General features: G+C 49.4%; 1 long non-coding RNA gene across 1 annotated transcript in view; it reads left to right on the top strand.

Moving 5' to 3' along the window:
• Nucleotides 1-18,227, top strand: part of LOC142101365 (uncharacterized) — a 485,133-nt gene that overhangs the window by 133,462 nt on the left and 333,444 nt on the right. The window lies entirely within an intron of this gene.

The following is an 18,227-nucleotide window of genomic DNA, read 5'->3' as shown; positions in this document are numbered from 1 at the left end:
TTGTTTGAGTAGAATACCTTGTTCAAGATCTTCTTTCAGGAGATCTGATAATAATTTCTGAAATCTGCAAGTGGACAGAGACACAGCAGGGACCAGGAGAACGGATAGAGGGACAGAGGAGCAGCAGTGATCAGGATAACTGATAGAGGGACAGAGGAGCAGCAGTGACCAGGAGAACTGACAGAGGAGCAGCAGTGATCAGGAGAACTGATAGAGGGACAGAGGAGCAGCAGTGACCAGGAAAACTGATAGAGGGACAGAGGAGCAGCAGTGACCAGGAGAACTGACAGAGGGACAGAGGAGCAGCAGTGAGCAGAGGTGGTGAGACACATTGAGAGAAAGATCTGAAACATTAAGCGTGAGAAAGATAGCATTATAAAGAGACATTGATAAAGAGATAGAAAGAGATAACAGAAGAGGATGAGACTGTGAGAGATATTTACCTGTAACAAGTGATAATAACTCTGACATGAAAGCAACAAATAGTTTCACATATTTATCAGAATATCAATATTATTTATTCCTCCCAGTTTATAAGAAGAAATGTACTGAACATTTGGCTGAAAGTTATGTGTAATGACCAGATAAGTGTGATGTGTGTCCAGTGACAGAGACTCTTACCTTACAGTCACACAGGACCTCCATTATAACTGTAACTAACTGTCACCTTAAAGACATCCTCCATCTAGTGGATGTCATCTTAGAGGCATCCTCCATCTTGTGGTTGTCCATTCAGAGACATCCCCCATCTTGTGGTTGTTCCCTCAGAGACATCCTCCATCTTGAGGTTGTCACTTCACACTCTAAAAACACCTACCTATAGGAGTGTTACATTGCCTGTGTATTTGTCTGAAATTTGTCTAAAATAATAATAATGTTACATCATAGTGGCTCCCCTATCTTAAGTGCCCTGGCCCATACATAGCTTTAATCTAGCTCTGGGCCAGGGTGTGAGATTCACACCTAGGGGTAAATGTATCAAGCTGAGAGTTTTCCGGCGGGTTTGAAAAATGGAGATGTTGCCTATAGCAACCAATCAGATTGTAGCTGTCTTTTTGTAGAATGCAGTAAATAAATGATAGCTAGAATCTGATTGGTATTTCAAACCCGCCGGAAAACTCTCAGCTTGATACATTTACCCCCTAGTGCTCTACTCCACCTCCCAGTACCACTTCTCATATTATTTGTTTTAGGTTAACCCTAAAAGAAATAATAACCCTATAGTATATAGGGTGAAGCAAAAACAAACCCTTTTGCTGGCAAAAACATCAGGTATTGAAAGCAAACAGGCTTTTTGCATTTTGATAAATTCCATTATAATCAGCCTACATACCCTTTGTTTTCATGTCTGCATTTATTTTGTCTGCCTTGTATGTCCCTGTTTTATGTATGTCATGTTCTTCCTACTGTACGGTGCTGCGGAGCACAGTGGCACCTTACAAATCTACGATAATAATAACATATATTAAGAAAAAAGTGCTGTAGGGAGATGGAACATATAAAATATAATGCAATATAAATTGAGAGTTTTTGTTGCATTATTTATTTTTCTTTTTTAAAGAATATCAATATAATATTAAAGTATTGCTGGGTTACGCAACACTAAAATAGCCTCTTTTTATATTAATCCACTGGTTACACTGCTCGGACCCTCTGGTTACATCGCTCTGAGCCACTGGTTACATCGCTCTGACCCTCTGGTTACATCGCTCTGACCCTCTGGTTACACCGCTCTGACCCACTGGTTACACCGCTCTGACCCTCTGGTTACACCGCTCTGACCCACTGGTTACACTGCTCTGACCCTCTGGTTACATTGCTCTGACCCACTGGTTACACTGCTCTGACCCTCTGGTTACACTGCTCTGACCCTCTGGTTACACTGCTCTGACCCTCTGGTTACACTGCACTGACCCTCTGGTTACACTGCACTGACCCTCTGGTTACACTGCACAGACCCTCTGGTCACATTGCTCTGACCCTCTGGTCACATTGCTCTGACCCTCTGGTTACTCCGCTCGGACCCTCTGGTTACTCCGCTCGGACCCTCTGGTTACTCCGCTCGGACCCTCTGGTTACATCGCTCTGACCCTCTGGTTACACTGCACTGACCCTCTGGTTACACCGCTCGGACGTCTGGCTACACCGCTCTGACCCTCTGGTTACACTGCTCTGACCCTCTGGTTACACTGCACTGACCCACTGGTTATACCACTCTGACCCTCTGGTTACACTGCACTGAGTCACTGGTTACACCGCTCTGACCCTCTCGTTACACCGCTCTGACCCACTGGTTACACCGCTCTGACCCACTGGTTACACCGCTCTGATCCTCTGGTTACACTGCACTGACCAACTGGTTACACTGCACTGACCAACTGGTTACACCGCTCTGACCCTCTGGTTACACCACTCTGACCCTCTGGTTACACCACTTTGACCCACTGGTTACACTGCAGTGACCCTCTGGTTACACTGCACTGACCCTCTGGTTACACCGCTTTGACCCACTGTTTACACTGCACTGACCCTCTGGTTACACTGCACTGACCTACTGGTTACACCGCTCTGACCCTCTGGTTACACCGCTCGGACCCTCTGGTTACCACGCTCTGACCCACTGGTTACACTGCACTGACACACTGGTTACACTGCTCTGACCCTCTGGTTACACTGCACTGACCCTCTAGTCACATTGCTCTGACCCTCTGGTTACACCGCTCTGACCCTCTGGTTATACTGCACTGACCCTCTAGTCACATTGCTCTGACCCTCTGGTTACACCGCTCTGACCCTCTGGTTATACTGCACTGACCCTCTGGTTACACTGCACTGACCCTCTGGTTACACTGCACTGACCCACTGGTTACACCGCTCTGACCCTCTGGTTACACCGCTCGGACCCTCTGGTTACACTGCACTGACCCACTGGTTACACTGCACTGACCCACTGGTTACACCGCTCGGACCCTCTGGTTACACCGCTCGGACCCTCTGGTTACACCGCTCGGACCCTCTGGTTACACCGCTCGGACCCTCTGGTTACACCGCTCGGACCCTCTGGTTACACTGCACTGACCCTCTGGTTACACCGCTCTGACCCTCTGGTTACACCGCTCTGACCCTCTGGTTACACTGCACTGACCCTCTGGTTACACTGCACAGACCCTCTGGTCACATTGCTCTGACCCTCTGGTTACTCCGCTCGGACCCTCTGGTTACTCCGCTCGGACCCTCTGGTTACTCCGCTCGGACCCTCTGGTTACATCGCTCTGACCCTCTGGTTACACTGCACTGACCCTCTGGTTACACCGCTCGGACGTCTGGCTACACCGCTCTGACCCTCTGGTTACACTGCTCTGACCCTCTGGTTACACTGCACTGACCCACTGGTTATACCACTCTGACCCTCTGGTTACACTGCACTGAGTCACTGGTTACACCGCTCTGACCCTCTCGTTACACCGCTCTGACCCACTGGTTACACCGCTCTGACCCACTGGTTACACCGCTCTGATCCTCTGGTTACACTGCACTGACCAACTGGTTACACTGCACTGACCAACTGGTTACACCGCTCTGACCCTCTGGTTACACCACTCTGACCCTCTGGTTACACCACTTTGACCCACTGGTTACACTGCAGTGACCCTCTGGTTACACTGCACTGACCCTCTGGTTACACCGCTTTGACCCACTGTTTACACTGCACTGACCCTCTGGTTACACTGCACTGACCTACTGGTTACACCGCTCTGACCCTCTGGTTACACCGCTCGGACCCTCTGGTTACCACGCTCTGACCCACTGGTTACACTGCACTGACACACTGGTTACACTGCTCTGACCCTCTGGTTACACTGCACTGACCCTCTAGTCACATTGCTCTGACCCTCTGGTTACACCGCTCTGACCCTCTGGTTATACTGCACTGACCCTCTAGTCACATTGCTCTGACCCTCTGGTTACACCGCTCTGACCCTCTGGTTATACTGCACTGACCCTCTGGTTACACTGCACTGACCCTCTGGTTACACTGCACTGACCCACTGGTTACACCGCTCTGACCCTCTGGTTACACCGCTCGGACCCTCTGGTTACACTGCACTGACCCACTGGTTACACTGCACTGACCCACTGGTTACACCGCTCGGACCCTCTGGTTACACCGCTCGGACCCTCTGGTTACACCGCTCGGACCCTCTGGTTACACCGCTCGGACCCTCTGGTTACACCGCTCGGACCCTCTGGTTACACCGCTCGGACCCTCTGGTTACACTGCACTGACCCTCTGGTTACACCGCTCTGACCCTCTGGTTACACCGCTCTGACCCTCTGGTTACACCGCTCTGACCCTCTGGTTACACCGCTCTGACCCTCTGGTTACACCGCTCTGACCCTCTGGTTACACCGCTCTGACCCTCTGGTTACACCGCTCTGACCCTCTGGTTACACCGCTCTGACCCTCTGGTTACACCGCACTGAGCCACTGGTTACACCGCTCTGACCCTCTAGTTACACTGCACTGACCCACTGGTTACTCCGCTCTGACCCTCTGGTTACACCACTCGGACCCTCTGGTTACAGCGGTCGGACCCTCTGGTTACACCGGTCGGACCCTCTGGTTACACCGGTCGGACCCTCTGGTTACACCGCTCTGACCCACTGGTTACACTGCACTGACCCTCTGGTTACATCTCTTTGACCCACTGGTTACACCGCTCTGACCCTCTGGTTACACCGCTCTGACCCTCTGGTTACACCGCTCTGACCCTCTGGTTACACCACACTGACCCTCTGGTTACACTGCTTTGACCCACTGGTTACACCACTCTGACCCTCTGGTTACACTGCACTGACCATCTGGTTACACCACTTTGACCCACTGGTTACACCGCTCTGACCCTCTGGTTACACTGCACTGACCATCTGGTTACACCGCTCTGACCCACTGGTTACACCGCTCTTGTCCACTGGTTACACTGCACTGACCCTCTGGTTACACTGCACTGACCCTCTGGTTACACTGCTCTGACCCTCTGGTTACACTGCTCTGACCCTCTGGTTACACTGCTCTGACCCTCTGGTTACACTGCACTGACCCTCTGGTTACACTGCACTGACCCTCTGGTTACACTGCACAGACCCTCTGGTCACATTGCTCTGACCCTCTGGTTACTCCGCTCGGACCCTCTGGTTACTCCGCTCGGACCCTCTGGTTACATCGCTCTGACCCTCTGGTTACACTGCACTGACCCTCTGGTTACACCGTTCGGACGTCTGGCTACACCGCTCTGACCCTCTGGTTACACCGCTCTGACCCTCTGGTTACACTGCACTGACCCACTGGTTATACCACTCTGACCCTCTGGTTACACTGCACTGAGTCACTGGTTACACCGCTCTGACCCTCTCGTTACACTGCACTGACCCACTGGTTACACCGCTCTGACCCACTGGTTACACCGCTCTGACCCTCTGGTTACACTGCACTGACCAACTGGTTACACCGCTCTGACCCTCTGGTTACACCACTCTGACCCTCTGGTTACACCACTTTGACCCACTGGTTACACTGCAGTAACTCTCTGGTTACACTGCACTGACCCTCTGGTTACACCGCTTTGACCCACTGTTTACACTGCACTGACCCTCTGGTTACACTGCACTGACCTACTGGTTACACCGCTCTGACCCTCTGGTTACACCGCTCGGACCCTCTGGTTACCACGCTCTGACCCACTGGTTACACTGCACTGACACACTGGTTACACTGCTCTGACCCTCTGGTTACACTGCACTGACCCTCTAGTCACATTGCTCTGACCCTCTGGTTACACCGCTCTGACCCTCTGGTTATACTGCACTGACCCTCTAGTCACATTGCTCTGACCCTCTGGTTACACCGCTCTGACCCTCTGGTTATACTGCACTGACCCTCTGGTTACACTGCACTGACCCTCTGGTTACACTGCACTGACCCACTGGTTACACCGCTCTGACCCTCTGGTTACACCGCTCTGACCCTCTGGTTACACCGCTCTGACCCACTGGTTACACTGCACTGACCCACTGGTTACACCGCTCGGACCCTCTGGTTACACCGCTCGGACCCTCTGGTTACACCGCTCGGACCCTCTGGTTACACCGCTCGGACCCTCTGGTTACACCGCTCGGACCCTCTGGTTACACCGCTCGGACCCTCTGGTTACACCGCACTGACCCACTGGTTACACCGCTCGGACCCCCTGGTTACACCGCTCGGACCCTCTGGTTACACCGCTCGGACCCTCTGGTTACACCGCTCGGACCCTCTGGTTACACCGCTCGGACCCTCTGGTTACACCGCTCGGACCCTCTGGTTACACTGCACTGACCCACTGGTTACACCGCTCGGACCCTCTGGTTACACCGCTCGGACCCTCTGGTTACACCGCTCGGACCCTCTGGTTACACCGCTCGGACCCTCTGGTTACACCGCTCGGACCCTCTGGTTACACTGCACTGACCCTCTGGTTACACCGCTCTGACCCTCTAGTTACACTGCACTGACCCACTGGTTACTCCGCTCGGACCCTCTGGTTACACCGGTCGGACCCTCTGGTTACACCGGTCGGACCCTCTGGTTACACCGCTCTGACCCACTGGTTACACTGCACTGACCCTCTGGTTACATCTCTTTGACCCACTGGTTACACCGCTCTGACCCTCTGGTTACACCGCTCTGACCCTCTGGTTACACCGCTCTGACCCTCTGGTTACACTGCTTTGACCCACTGGTTACACCGCTCTGACCCTCTGGTTACACTGCACTGACCATCTGGTTACACCACTTTGACCCACTGGTTACACCGCTCTGACCCTCTGGTTACACTGCACTGACCATCTGGTTACACCGCTCTGACCCACTGGTTACACCGCTCTTGTCCACTGGTTACACTGCACTGACCCTCTGGTTACACTGCACTGACCCTCTGGTTACACCACTTTGACCCACTGGTTACACCGCTCTGACCCTCTGGTTACACCGCACTGACCCTCTGGTTACACTGCACTGACCCACTGGTTACACCGCTCTGACCCTCTGGTTACACCGCTCGGACCCTCTGGTTACACTGCACTGACCCTCTGGTTACACCGCTCGGACCCTCTGGTTACACCGCTCGGACCCTCTGGTTACACCGCTCGGACCCTCTGGTTACACCGCTCGGACCCTCTGGTTACACCGCTCGGACCCTCTGGTTATACTGCACTGACCCTCTGGTTACACCGCTCTGACCCTCTGGTTACACTGCACTGACCATCTGGTTACACCACTTTGACCCACTGGTTACACCGCTCTGACCCTCTGGTTACACTGCACTGACCATCTGGTTACACCGCTCTGACCCACTGGTTACACCGCTCTTGTCCACTGGTTACACTGCACTGACCCTCTGGTTACACTGCACTGACCCTCTGGTTACACCACTTTGACCCACTGGTTACACTGCACTGACCCTCTGGTTACACTGCACTGACCTACTGGTTACACTGCATTGGCCCACTGGTTACACTGCACTGACCCTCTGGTTACACCGCTGTCACCCACTGGTTACACCGCTCTTGTCCACTGGTTACACTGCACTGACCCTCTGGTTACACTGCACTGACCCTCTGGTTACACCACTTTGACCCACTGGTTACACTGCACTGACCCTCTGGTTACACTGCACTGACCTACTGGTTACACTGCATTGGCCCACTGGTTACACTGCACTGACCCTCTGGTTACACCGCTGTCACCCACTGGTTACACAGCACTGACCCTCTGGTTACATCGCTTTGACCCACTGGTTACACCGCTCTGACCCTCTGGTTACACCGCTCTGGCCCACTGGTTACACTGCACTGACCCTCTGGTTACACTGCACTGACCCTCTGGTTACACAGCTTTGACCCACTGTTTACACTGCACTGACCCTCTGGTTACACTGCACTGACCCACTGGTTACACTGCACTGACCCACTGGTTATACCGCTCTGACCCTCTTGTTACACAGCTCTGACCCTCTGGTTACACTGCACTGACCCTCTGGTTACATCGCTTTGACCCACTGGTTACACCGCTCTGACCCTCTGGTTACACCGCTCTGGCCCACTGGTTACACTGCACTGACCCTCTGGTTGCACTGCACTGACCCTCTAATTACACTGCACTGACCCTCTGGTTACACCGCTTTGACCCACTGTTTACACTGCACTGACCCTCTGGTTACACTGCACTGACCCTCTGGTTACACTGCACTGACCCACTGGTTACACTGCACTGACCCACTGGTTACACTGCACTGACACACTGGTTACACTGCACTGACCCACTGGTTACACTGCACTGACCCACTGGTTACACTGCTCTGACCCTCTGGTTACACCGCTCTGACCCTCTGGTTACACTGCACTGACCATCTGGTTACACCACTTTGACCCACTGGTTACACCGCTCTGACCCTCTGGTTACACTGCACTGACCATCTGGTTACACCGCTCTGACCCACTGGTTACACCGCTCTTGTCCACTGGTTACACTGCACTGACCCTCTGGTTACACTGCACTGACCCACTGGTTACACCGCTCTGACCCTCTGGTTACACCGCTCGGACCCTCTGGTTACACTGCACTGACCCTCTGGTTACACCGCTCGGACCCTCTGGTTACACCGCTCGGACCCTCTGGTTACATCGCTTTGACCCACTGGTTACACCGCTTTGACCCACTGGTTACACCGCTCTGACCCTCTGGTTACAACGCTCTGACCCTCCGGTTACACTGCACTGACCCTCTGGTCACATTGCTCGGACCCTCTGGTTACACCGCTCGGACCCTCTGGTTACATCGCTCTGACCCTCTGGTTACATCGCTCTGACCCTCTGGTTACACCGCTCTGACCCTCTGGTTACACCGCTCTGACCCTCTGGTTACACCGCTCGGACCATCTGGTTACACCGCTCGGACCATCTGGTTACACCGCTCGGACCATCTGGTTACACCGCTCGGACCATCTGGTTACACCGCTCGGACCCACTGGTTACACTGAACTGACCCACTGGTTACACTGCACTGACCCACTGGTTACACCGCTCTGACCCTCTGGTTACACCGCTCTGACCCTCTGGTTACACTGCACTGACCCTCTGGTTACATCGCTTTGACCCACTGGTTACACCGCTCTGACCCTCTGGTTACAACGCTCTGACCCTCTGGTTACACTGCACTGACCCTCTGGTTACACTGCACTGACCCTCCGGTTACACTGCACTGACCCTCTGGTCACATTGCTCTGACCCTCTGGTTACACCGCTCGGACCCTCTGGTTACACCGCTCGGACCCTCTGGTTACACCGCTCGGACCCTCTGGTTACACCGCTCGGACCCTCTGGTTACACCGCTCGGACCCTCTGGTTACACCGCTCGGACCCTCTGGTTACATCGCTCTGACCCTTTGGTTACATTGCTCTGACCCTCTGGTTACACCGCTCGGACCGTCTGGTTACACCGCTCGGACCGTCTGGTTACACCGCTCGGACCGTCTGGTTACACCGCTCTGACCCTCTGGTTACACCGCTCTGACCCTCTGGTTACACCGCTCTGACCCTCTGGTTACACCGCTCTGACCCTCTGGTTACACTGCTCTGACCCTCTGGTTACACTGCACTGACCCACTGGTTACACCGCTCTGACCCTTTGGTTACACTGCACTGAGCCACTGGTTACACTGCTCTGACCCACTGGTTACACCGCTCTGACCCTCTGGTTACACTGCACTGATCCTCTAGTCACATTGCTCTGACCCACTAGTTACACCGCTCGGACCCTCTGGTTACACCGCTCGGACCCTCTGGTTACACCACTCTGACCCTCTGGTTACACCACTCTGACCCTCTGGTTACACCACTCTGACCCTCTGGTTACACCACTCTGACCCTCTGGTTACACCGCTCTTACCCTCTGGTTACACTGCACTGACCCACTGGTTACACCGCTCTGGCCCTCTGGTTACCACGCTCAGACCCTCTGGTTACCACGCTCAGACCCACTGGTTACACTGCACTGACCCACTGGTTACACTGCACTGACCCACTGGTTACACTGCACTGACCCACTGGTTACACCGCTCTGACTCTCTGGTTACACTGCACTGAGCCTCTGGTTACAACGCTCTGACCCTCTGGTTACACCGCTCTGACTCTCTGGTTACACTGCACTGAGCCTCTGGTTACAACGCTATATGTGGCATGAGAACAAGTGATATTATACATCTTTGTTTAGCTTATTTTTATTGCATATTTCACATACATAATGTCATATTCTTCCTGCAATAATTCTCATGTAAGAATTTTCACCAACGTTGTAGAATCCCATCAGCTTAAATTATATTGTATGTAAATCCGAAATTCGACATGACACATATATTCATTGACTTCTGAGTCTTCACACATGGATCATTCAGACAGATACATATTCTGTTTCAACAAAGACCGTTCTGCAATAAGGTTGATGAAATTAGACCTTCATTTTATATCAGACACAAAGGTAGAAAACTGTCAAACCTTCTAAAAAGGAAAATCACTTTTTGGTATGTGCTAAATAAATGATAGCTAGAATCTGATTGGTTGCTATGTGCAACACTTCCATTTTTAGTTTTTAGAAGGTTTGAAAAATCTACCCCAAAGTTTTATAAAAAATGTCTTTCAAACAATTAATTGTTATGGTGTCTGATTCATGGTATAATTATCTTATAGTTTAGCACTAGGAAATTAGGTGTCTTTGTTATAGGGTATGATTATCAGGGATTATATGTAATATACAGCTGAGTATTCTTTCATTCATTAATTCATTCATTTGATTATATTATATGTTTCCCATACACAGTATGCAGTTCATTAATGAATGTCAGATTCTGCCTATGTTCATAAAAAGAACCCATGTGAAAATGCAGATTTGCTCAGATTGTATAGTGAATGAAAAAACAGTCAGTGTTTAACTTATGTGCAAAACAGAATACTAATTTGCACCCCTTGCATTGTAACATGGTTTTGTCCAGGTGACTGAAATACGAAGTTTCTTAAGTTAAGATCCTTAATGAATCAGGCCTCTAGTTCTTATCAAGAACCCATTTGAAAATTCAGATCAGAAATGAAAAATCACATCCGCTCAGATTGAATAATATGCAAATTCATAATTCATGCGTTTCAGAATTTCCCACTGTGCTGATTCGCTTATCAAACAGCAAATAAAGTTACACAAGCGGATCATTTAATCAGATATGAATCACGAAATTTCCCTGTACTCAATGTTTTTCGGTGACCATCATTCTTTTTTTTCCCCCGTAGATTTCCAATAGTGGAATATGCCTCACTGCCCTACCAAGAGTAATGGGGTTGCCATCATGAACTGAAAGCTCAATACCTCTACTCTGGATCATAAAGGATGCTTCTTTATACTGGTGGGTCAGGTAGGACACCAAATTATTACTTTAGCGAATCTATACAACCCCAACTCGGTTCAGGTTGGTTTCTTTGACGTATTCTTCACAGAATTGCATAAAATACACTTTTTTTTCACATCCCCATAAACCTTACTCTAGAATTGATATGATCATAGGCTGCAGTAAGACTATTCAATTACTTACATAAACTAATGTTCTCCCTAAGGTTAGGCACACACTGAAGGTTTTTCAGCCGATTATCGGGCCAATCACCCGATAAACGACTGCTCGACCACATATCGCATTAGTGTGTATAATCACACAATGAATTACAATTGTTCCAAAGTGCCGATTGTTGTTTCATTTGGTTGGTCGTACTGTTTAATATTCTCATTCCAATCACCTTCCGATAATGTAGTGTGTATGCACTCACAATCTCGATCTCCATAGCGTTTACAGAGTCATGGTCTTTGCAGCCGATGCCGGCAATGAACATGTCCCGGTGACTAAATGTAGAGAGTGCAGTAGAAGCAATAATTAATTTATTCGGTTTGTGACTGAATATTTAGTTTCAGAGTCATAGAAGCTAACGACATTCGTAAGGACATGAAGATCACAGATCTGAAGGAATATTGTATGTAGTGTGTACGCATGAATCACCCGAGCGATCGGACCTTTAGTCGTAGACACAATCGTTGTAGATAACAGATTGGTCGGGAAATTCTCCAGTGTGTACCCAGCCTAACCCTTGGTCTGACCACTCAATGGTCAAGGTTACGCTTGCTCTCTTGAACAATTCTAGAAGTGTTTCCTCTTGGAGGCTAAATGACTCCTTGCTCAAGATTCCTCAATTTAATGAGCAGTTATAGGCTCAAATTCAAGAATATTTTGATATCAATTTGACCCCTGATTCCTTACTCTCCACTGTGTGGGAAGCCCACAAGTGGGTCAATAAAGGTAATATTATTAAATATGGTTAATTTTGCAAGAAACAGCAGACACAAAGACTAGACTCCCTTACCATCAGAGTGCAGTAGCTTGAGCATACCCCTAAGCAAACTCACTTGGATTTGGTTTACAAAGGTGAAGAGGTGAAGTTCAATCATTCCTAGCAGAAAAAAACTGATTGTGCCCTCTGCTGGTTAAACCAGAAATTTTATGAAAAGGGTAATTAATTAGACGCTATGCTTGCAAAAAAATTGAAAGCTAAACATGCTGTGTAAACTATCATGGTTGTACGGAATAAGACAGGGAAACTTAGTAAAGATCCACTGATCATTAACGAATCCTTCCACCGATTTTTTGACTTTCTCTTTAATTTACCATCCAATCTGGTGCGCCCCTGGCTGTGGACGGAAATACGAGTTGTGGTGGACCCTGCTTCTTCCTCCCAGAGTAACTTGCCCTGAGTTCTCCCTGGGCTTCAGCTAGTCCAAGAACTGGGTGACATACTCCATATACTTCCTGCCACCTTGATACACAGAGACGCTGTCCGCATAGTAATTTAGTATAGCTGCAGCTGGTGTAAACAAGCGCATGCACGGTGGCTCAGTGGTTAGCACTTCTGTCTTACAGCACTGGGGTCATGAGTTCAATTCCGGACCATGGCCTTATCTGTGAGGAGTTTGTTTGTTCTCCCTGTGTTTGCGTTGGTTTCCTCCGGGTGCTCCAGTTTCCTCCCACACTCCAAAAACATACTGGTAGGTTAATTGGCTGCTAACAAATTGACCCTAGTTTGTCTGTGTCTGTGTGTGTGTTAGTAGATTTAGACTGTAAGCCCCAATGGGGCAGGGACTGATGTGAGTGAGTTCTCTGTACAGCGCTGCGGAATTACTGGTGCTATATAAATAGCTGATGATGTTTGTTACAGAAAAGAAAGCGCAGAGATATGTTTTGTGACTGGTGTTATATATACGCGTGCGACGTCTATAGACGCTGTGCAACAGTTTTGTATTTGTTATTTAGGAACCAGGGTCAGTTTTTTGGTAGATCTCAGTCAGCACATGTTGTAAATAAAACAGGGGCCAGCGCTATATAAATAAATAAATGATGATGATGATGACATGGCTCGTTGAATTGGGAGCGATGTTGAAATGGTTTTATAGTATTTTGCAAAGTTGCTGGTGCCGATTAGGATTTCTCCATTTATGAGCATCGCCAGCTGGGGAAAACAAGCAGGAGCCTTTACTTGCGGCTCCTTATTGGAGAAGTGCCTGTATATTATAGCACCATATACCGGCACACTTCGAGCACTGACAGTACCTAAATAGTTGCAATTTACCTTTTACTGGATAGAACTTTGGCTGCTAAAATTAATTCCTATATAACTGAAGAGGAGGTGAAAAGAGGGTCTTAAAGCTCAGAAATGATATGAGCAGAATCTGGCACACTGCTTCTATGCAGGGCTGCCAAGAGGAATTCAGGTCCCCGATACAACAACTTCATGGGGCCCCCCTTATAGTTGAGCATGGCAAACGTTAAAGTGGGTGTGTTCATACAATTGGGGGCGTGGCTATGCATAATTGACACAAGGGTGCAGTGCCCGCTTGACGTATGACATATGTCCCAGCACTCCTGACTTTCAGAACATCTAGCACCATAGTGTAGTATATAAAGAATGCAGTATGTACATAAAGAGTTCACAGTCTGGGCCTGCCCCTTACATTGGCCAGAACAGTCACCAAAAATTGGGATTGTCCCATTAGAATCAGAACATTTCACAGACTCTCCTGCTCTCTCCTACCTGTTCTTGTCACTTTCACCACATGTGGCTGCTGCTTTCTTTAGTTGCGGCTTGTCTGGGTCCTGGAATGTTGGGGGCCCTATATGTAAAAAAAATGGGTACATTTAGAAAATTCCAACCAGCCCCGATGATAAATCAGTAGTGCCCAGCATTAATTATTAGGCCTTCCTCCAGCCCCAACATTAAAATAATAGTATTACCATTTAATAAATAAATCTATTTCCCTCCCTCCAAACAGCCCCAGCAATAAATTAATAGCATTTACATTTCAGAAATATACCTATTTCCCGCAATCATCACTGCCATTAAATAATTCATAGGCACATTTAATAAAGAGACCTCATTCTCCCCAAACTCACCCCCACATTCAATAGCCCCCAAACCACCCCATCTTAAATTAATAGTCCCCACTATTAAATTGCCTCATCATTACCCCACAAACAAAAATAGCACCCATTAATTAGACACCACCTACCTCACACACACTACATTGTCACAAGCCCCCTGTGCCATCACACACACACACGCTACCACGCTCCCCCCTCCTTCATCGCTGTGCCATGCTGCTCCCCCCTCTCCTTCATCACTGTGTCATGCTGCCCCCCTCTCCTTCATCACTGTTCCATGCTGCTCCCCCCCTTCTCCTTCATCACTGTGCCATGCTGCCCCCCTCTCCTTCATCACTGTACCATGCTGCTCCCCCCCTCTCCTTCATCACTGTTCCATGCTGCTCCCCCCCTTCTCCTTCATCACTGTGCCATGCTGCCCCCCTCTCCTTCATCACTGTACCATGCTGCTCCCCCCCCCTCTCCTTCATCACTGTGCCATGCTGCCCCCCTCTCCTTCATCACTGTTCCATGCTGCTCCCCCCCTTCTCCTTCATCACTGTGCCATGCTGCCCCCCTCTCCTTCATCACTGTACCATGCTGCTCCCCCCCCTCTCCTTCATCACTGTGCCATGCTGCCCCCCTCTTCTTCATCACTGTTCCATGCTGCTCCCCCCCTTCTCCTTCATCACTGTGCCATGCTGCCCCCCTCTCCTTCATCACTGTACCATGCTGCTCCCCCCCTCTCCTTCATCACTGTTCCATGCTGCTCCCCCCCTTCTCCTTCATCACTGTGCCATGCTGCCCCCCTCTCCTTCATCACTGTACCATGCTGCTCCCCCCCTCTCCTTCATCACTGTTCCATGCTGCTCCCCCCCTTCTCCTTCATCACTGTGCCATGCTGCCCCCCTCTCCTTCATCACTGTACCATGCTGCTCCCCCCCTCTCCTTCATCACTGTGCCATGCTGCCCCCCTCTCCTTCATCACTGTACCATGCTGCTCCCCCCTCTCCTTCATCACTGTGCCATGCTGCTCCCCCCCTTCATCACTGTGCCATGCTGCTCCCCCCCTTCATCACTGTGCCATGCTGCTCCCCCCCTTAATCACTGTGCCATGCTGCTCCCCCCTTCTCCTTCATCACTGTGCCATGCTGCTCCCCCCCTTCTCCTTTACCACAGTGCCATGCTGCCCCCCTCTCCTTCATCACTGTTCCATGCTGCTCCCCCCTCCTTCATCACTGTGCCATGCTGCTCCCCCCCTTCATCACTGTGCCATGCTGCTCCCCCCCTCTCCTTCATCACTGTGCCATGCTGCTCCCCCCCTTCTCCTTCACCACAGTGCCATGCTGCCCCCCTCTCCTTCATCGCTGTGCCATGCTGCTCCCCTCTCCTTCATCACTGTGCCATGCTGCTCCCCCCTTCTCCTTCATCACTGTACCATGCTGCTCCCCCCCTCTCCTTCATCACTGTGCCATGCTGCTCCCCCCCTTCATCACTGTGCCATGCTGCTCCCCCCTTCTCCTTCATCACTGTGCCATGCTGCTCCCCCCCTTCTCCTTTACCACAGTGCCATGCTGCCCCCCTCTCCTTCATCGCTGTGCCATGCTGCTCCCCTCTCCTTCATCACTGTGCCATGCTGCTCCCCCCCTTCATCACTGTGCCATGCTGCTCCCCCCTTCTCCTTCATCACTGTGCCATGCTGCCCCCCTCTCCTTCATCACTGTGCCATGCTGCTCCCCTCTCCTTCATCACTGTGCCATGCTGCTCCCCTCTCCTTCATCACTGTGCCATGCTGCTCCCCTCTCCTTCATCACTGTGCCATGCTGCTCCCCTCTCCTTCATCACTGTGCCATGCTGCAGCTCCCCTCTCCTTCATCACTGTGCCATGCTGCACCTCCCCATCTCCTTCATCACTGTGCCATGCTGCTCCCCCCCTTCATCACTGTGCCATGCTGCTCCCCCCTTCTCCTTCATCACTGTGCCATGCTGCTCCCCCCCCTTCTCCTTTACCACAGTGCCATGCTGCTCCCCTCTCCTTCATCACTGTGCCATGCTGCTCCCCTCTCCTTCATCACTGTGCCATGCTTATTTAGGATGTAATAAGATACCTCCTAGTACTATGACCTTGTCTCCTTGTGCATGTATGGCCATAGAGCTCCCAGGTGAATAAACAAACATACAGCAAGAAGAGGTTTAGCTTGTATATCTTGCTTATAGGTGTGTTGGGACAACCTTCCTAATAAGTCTGTGCCAACTAACCTATTCACAACTATACTATTCAGTATTTAATATATCCAGCTGACTCTTGGCCACATAGGGAGGATTTGGTTTAATCGTTAGTAAAATCAGAGCAGTATAGTGCATGATAACTGCGTTATTACGCTACTTCAGTATTTCACACATTAAATAATATACAACCTTCACTGAGATATCTGTTCTTTAGTTACTGTCTCAATTCAGGATTTTTTTTAAATCAAATATTTTATTCAGATTTTATAAACATTACGAGGGAAAAAACCTTACAACCAAAAAAATAAGGTATGATTCCAATGCACATTGTCAAGATATTGCAATGAATATATTGCCTCATATCAGAAACATTTGTCGACTCTAAATGGCATATTCTATACATATTATATTTAAGAAATATATATGCCGGCTATAATTAACCCACCATCCTAATGCATTATCATTAATGTAGATAATGACAGACTGAGTCCAGCCTATAAGTGATGACATCAATGCTGCTAATGGTATAATTTAAAGGAGTCTATCCTTATAATAAATGAACCCCTGTAGCATAAATATATTTTACATTCACCTTTTATTCAAATCAAATCAAATCAAAATTCATGTGGTTGAGGATCACTGATTACATTTAATAGCCTAACATTATAATAATAAATGAAATGTGTATACATTCCTGTAGCTCACAGACAAGTATTAATGTCAGGTAGTGTATCTGTAAGACTACATCAGCACAGGACAGACATGTGACCTGGAGGTGGTAGGCAGGTCAGGGCTGGCAAATTTTATCCTGGGGGGCAAGACTGAACTCTAATGCAGGTGGCCCAGTGTCCAAGCCCAAAGTCGCCCACTATGGGACCGGCCCGGAAGGCAGATGCCCCCCTGTCCCCCGGCCCAGCCTGCCCTTGGTGGTAGGGATAAGTAGAGGAAAAGCACGACAGCATGGATATATTCTGAGTGATTCCAAGTCTTACTAATAAGAAATATATATGTATAATATACATACATGATGATTCCTTATTGTAATTGTAACCACAGCCTGGATATAACACCTTGTCCCCTCTCGATAATCAGCCAGATTTACACAACTTCACTCCGTCTCCTTAACCAGTCATGTCAATAACAGTCTGTCTGGGACAGGGGGAGGTAATTGTTAGTACAATCAGAGCATGTTGGTCTATTCAAGAAAGTAGATCAATATCAATATTGTCTCATATAAAACAAAGTGCAAATTACATAATTGGATTAAGCCAATTGTTCCTCTGCATTGTCCTAGCACTGGCTACCTAGACAGAAGTGCAGAAGAAATCCACTAATATTTATACTTTGGTTCACACTTCATAGTTTTCTTATTTTGCTTATTTTAATGAATTTACTTTGTAGAATGAAGTCATACAATGTTAAATGAATCCAATAACATCAGTGATATAATTTTTTGCCTAA

Source organism: Mixophyes fleayi, chromosome 9, assembly GCF_038048845.1.
Source record: "Mixophyes fleayi isolate aMixFle1 chromosome 9, aMixFle1.hap1, whole genome shotgun sequence".
Lineage (NCBI taxonomy): Eukaryota > Metazoa > Chordata > Amphibia > Anura > Limnodynastidae > Mixophyes > Mixophyes fleayi.
The sequence above is the reverse complement of the archived record's forward strand: the minus strand, read 5'-3'. Positions and strand labels throughout refer to the sequence as shown.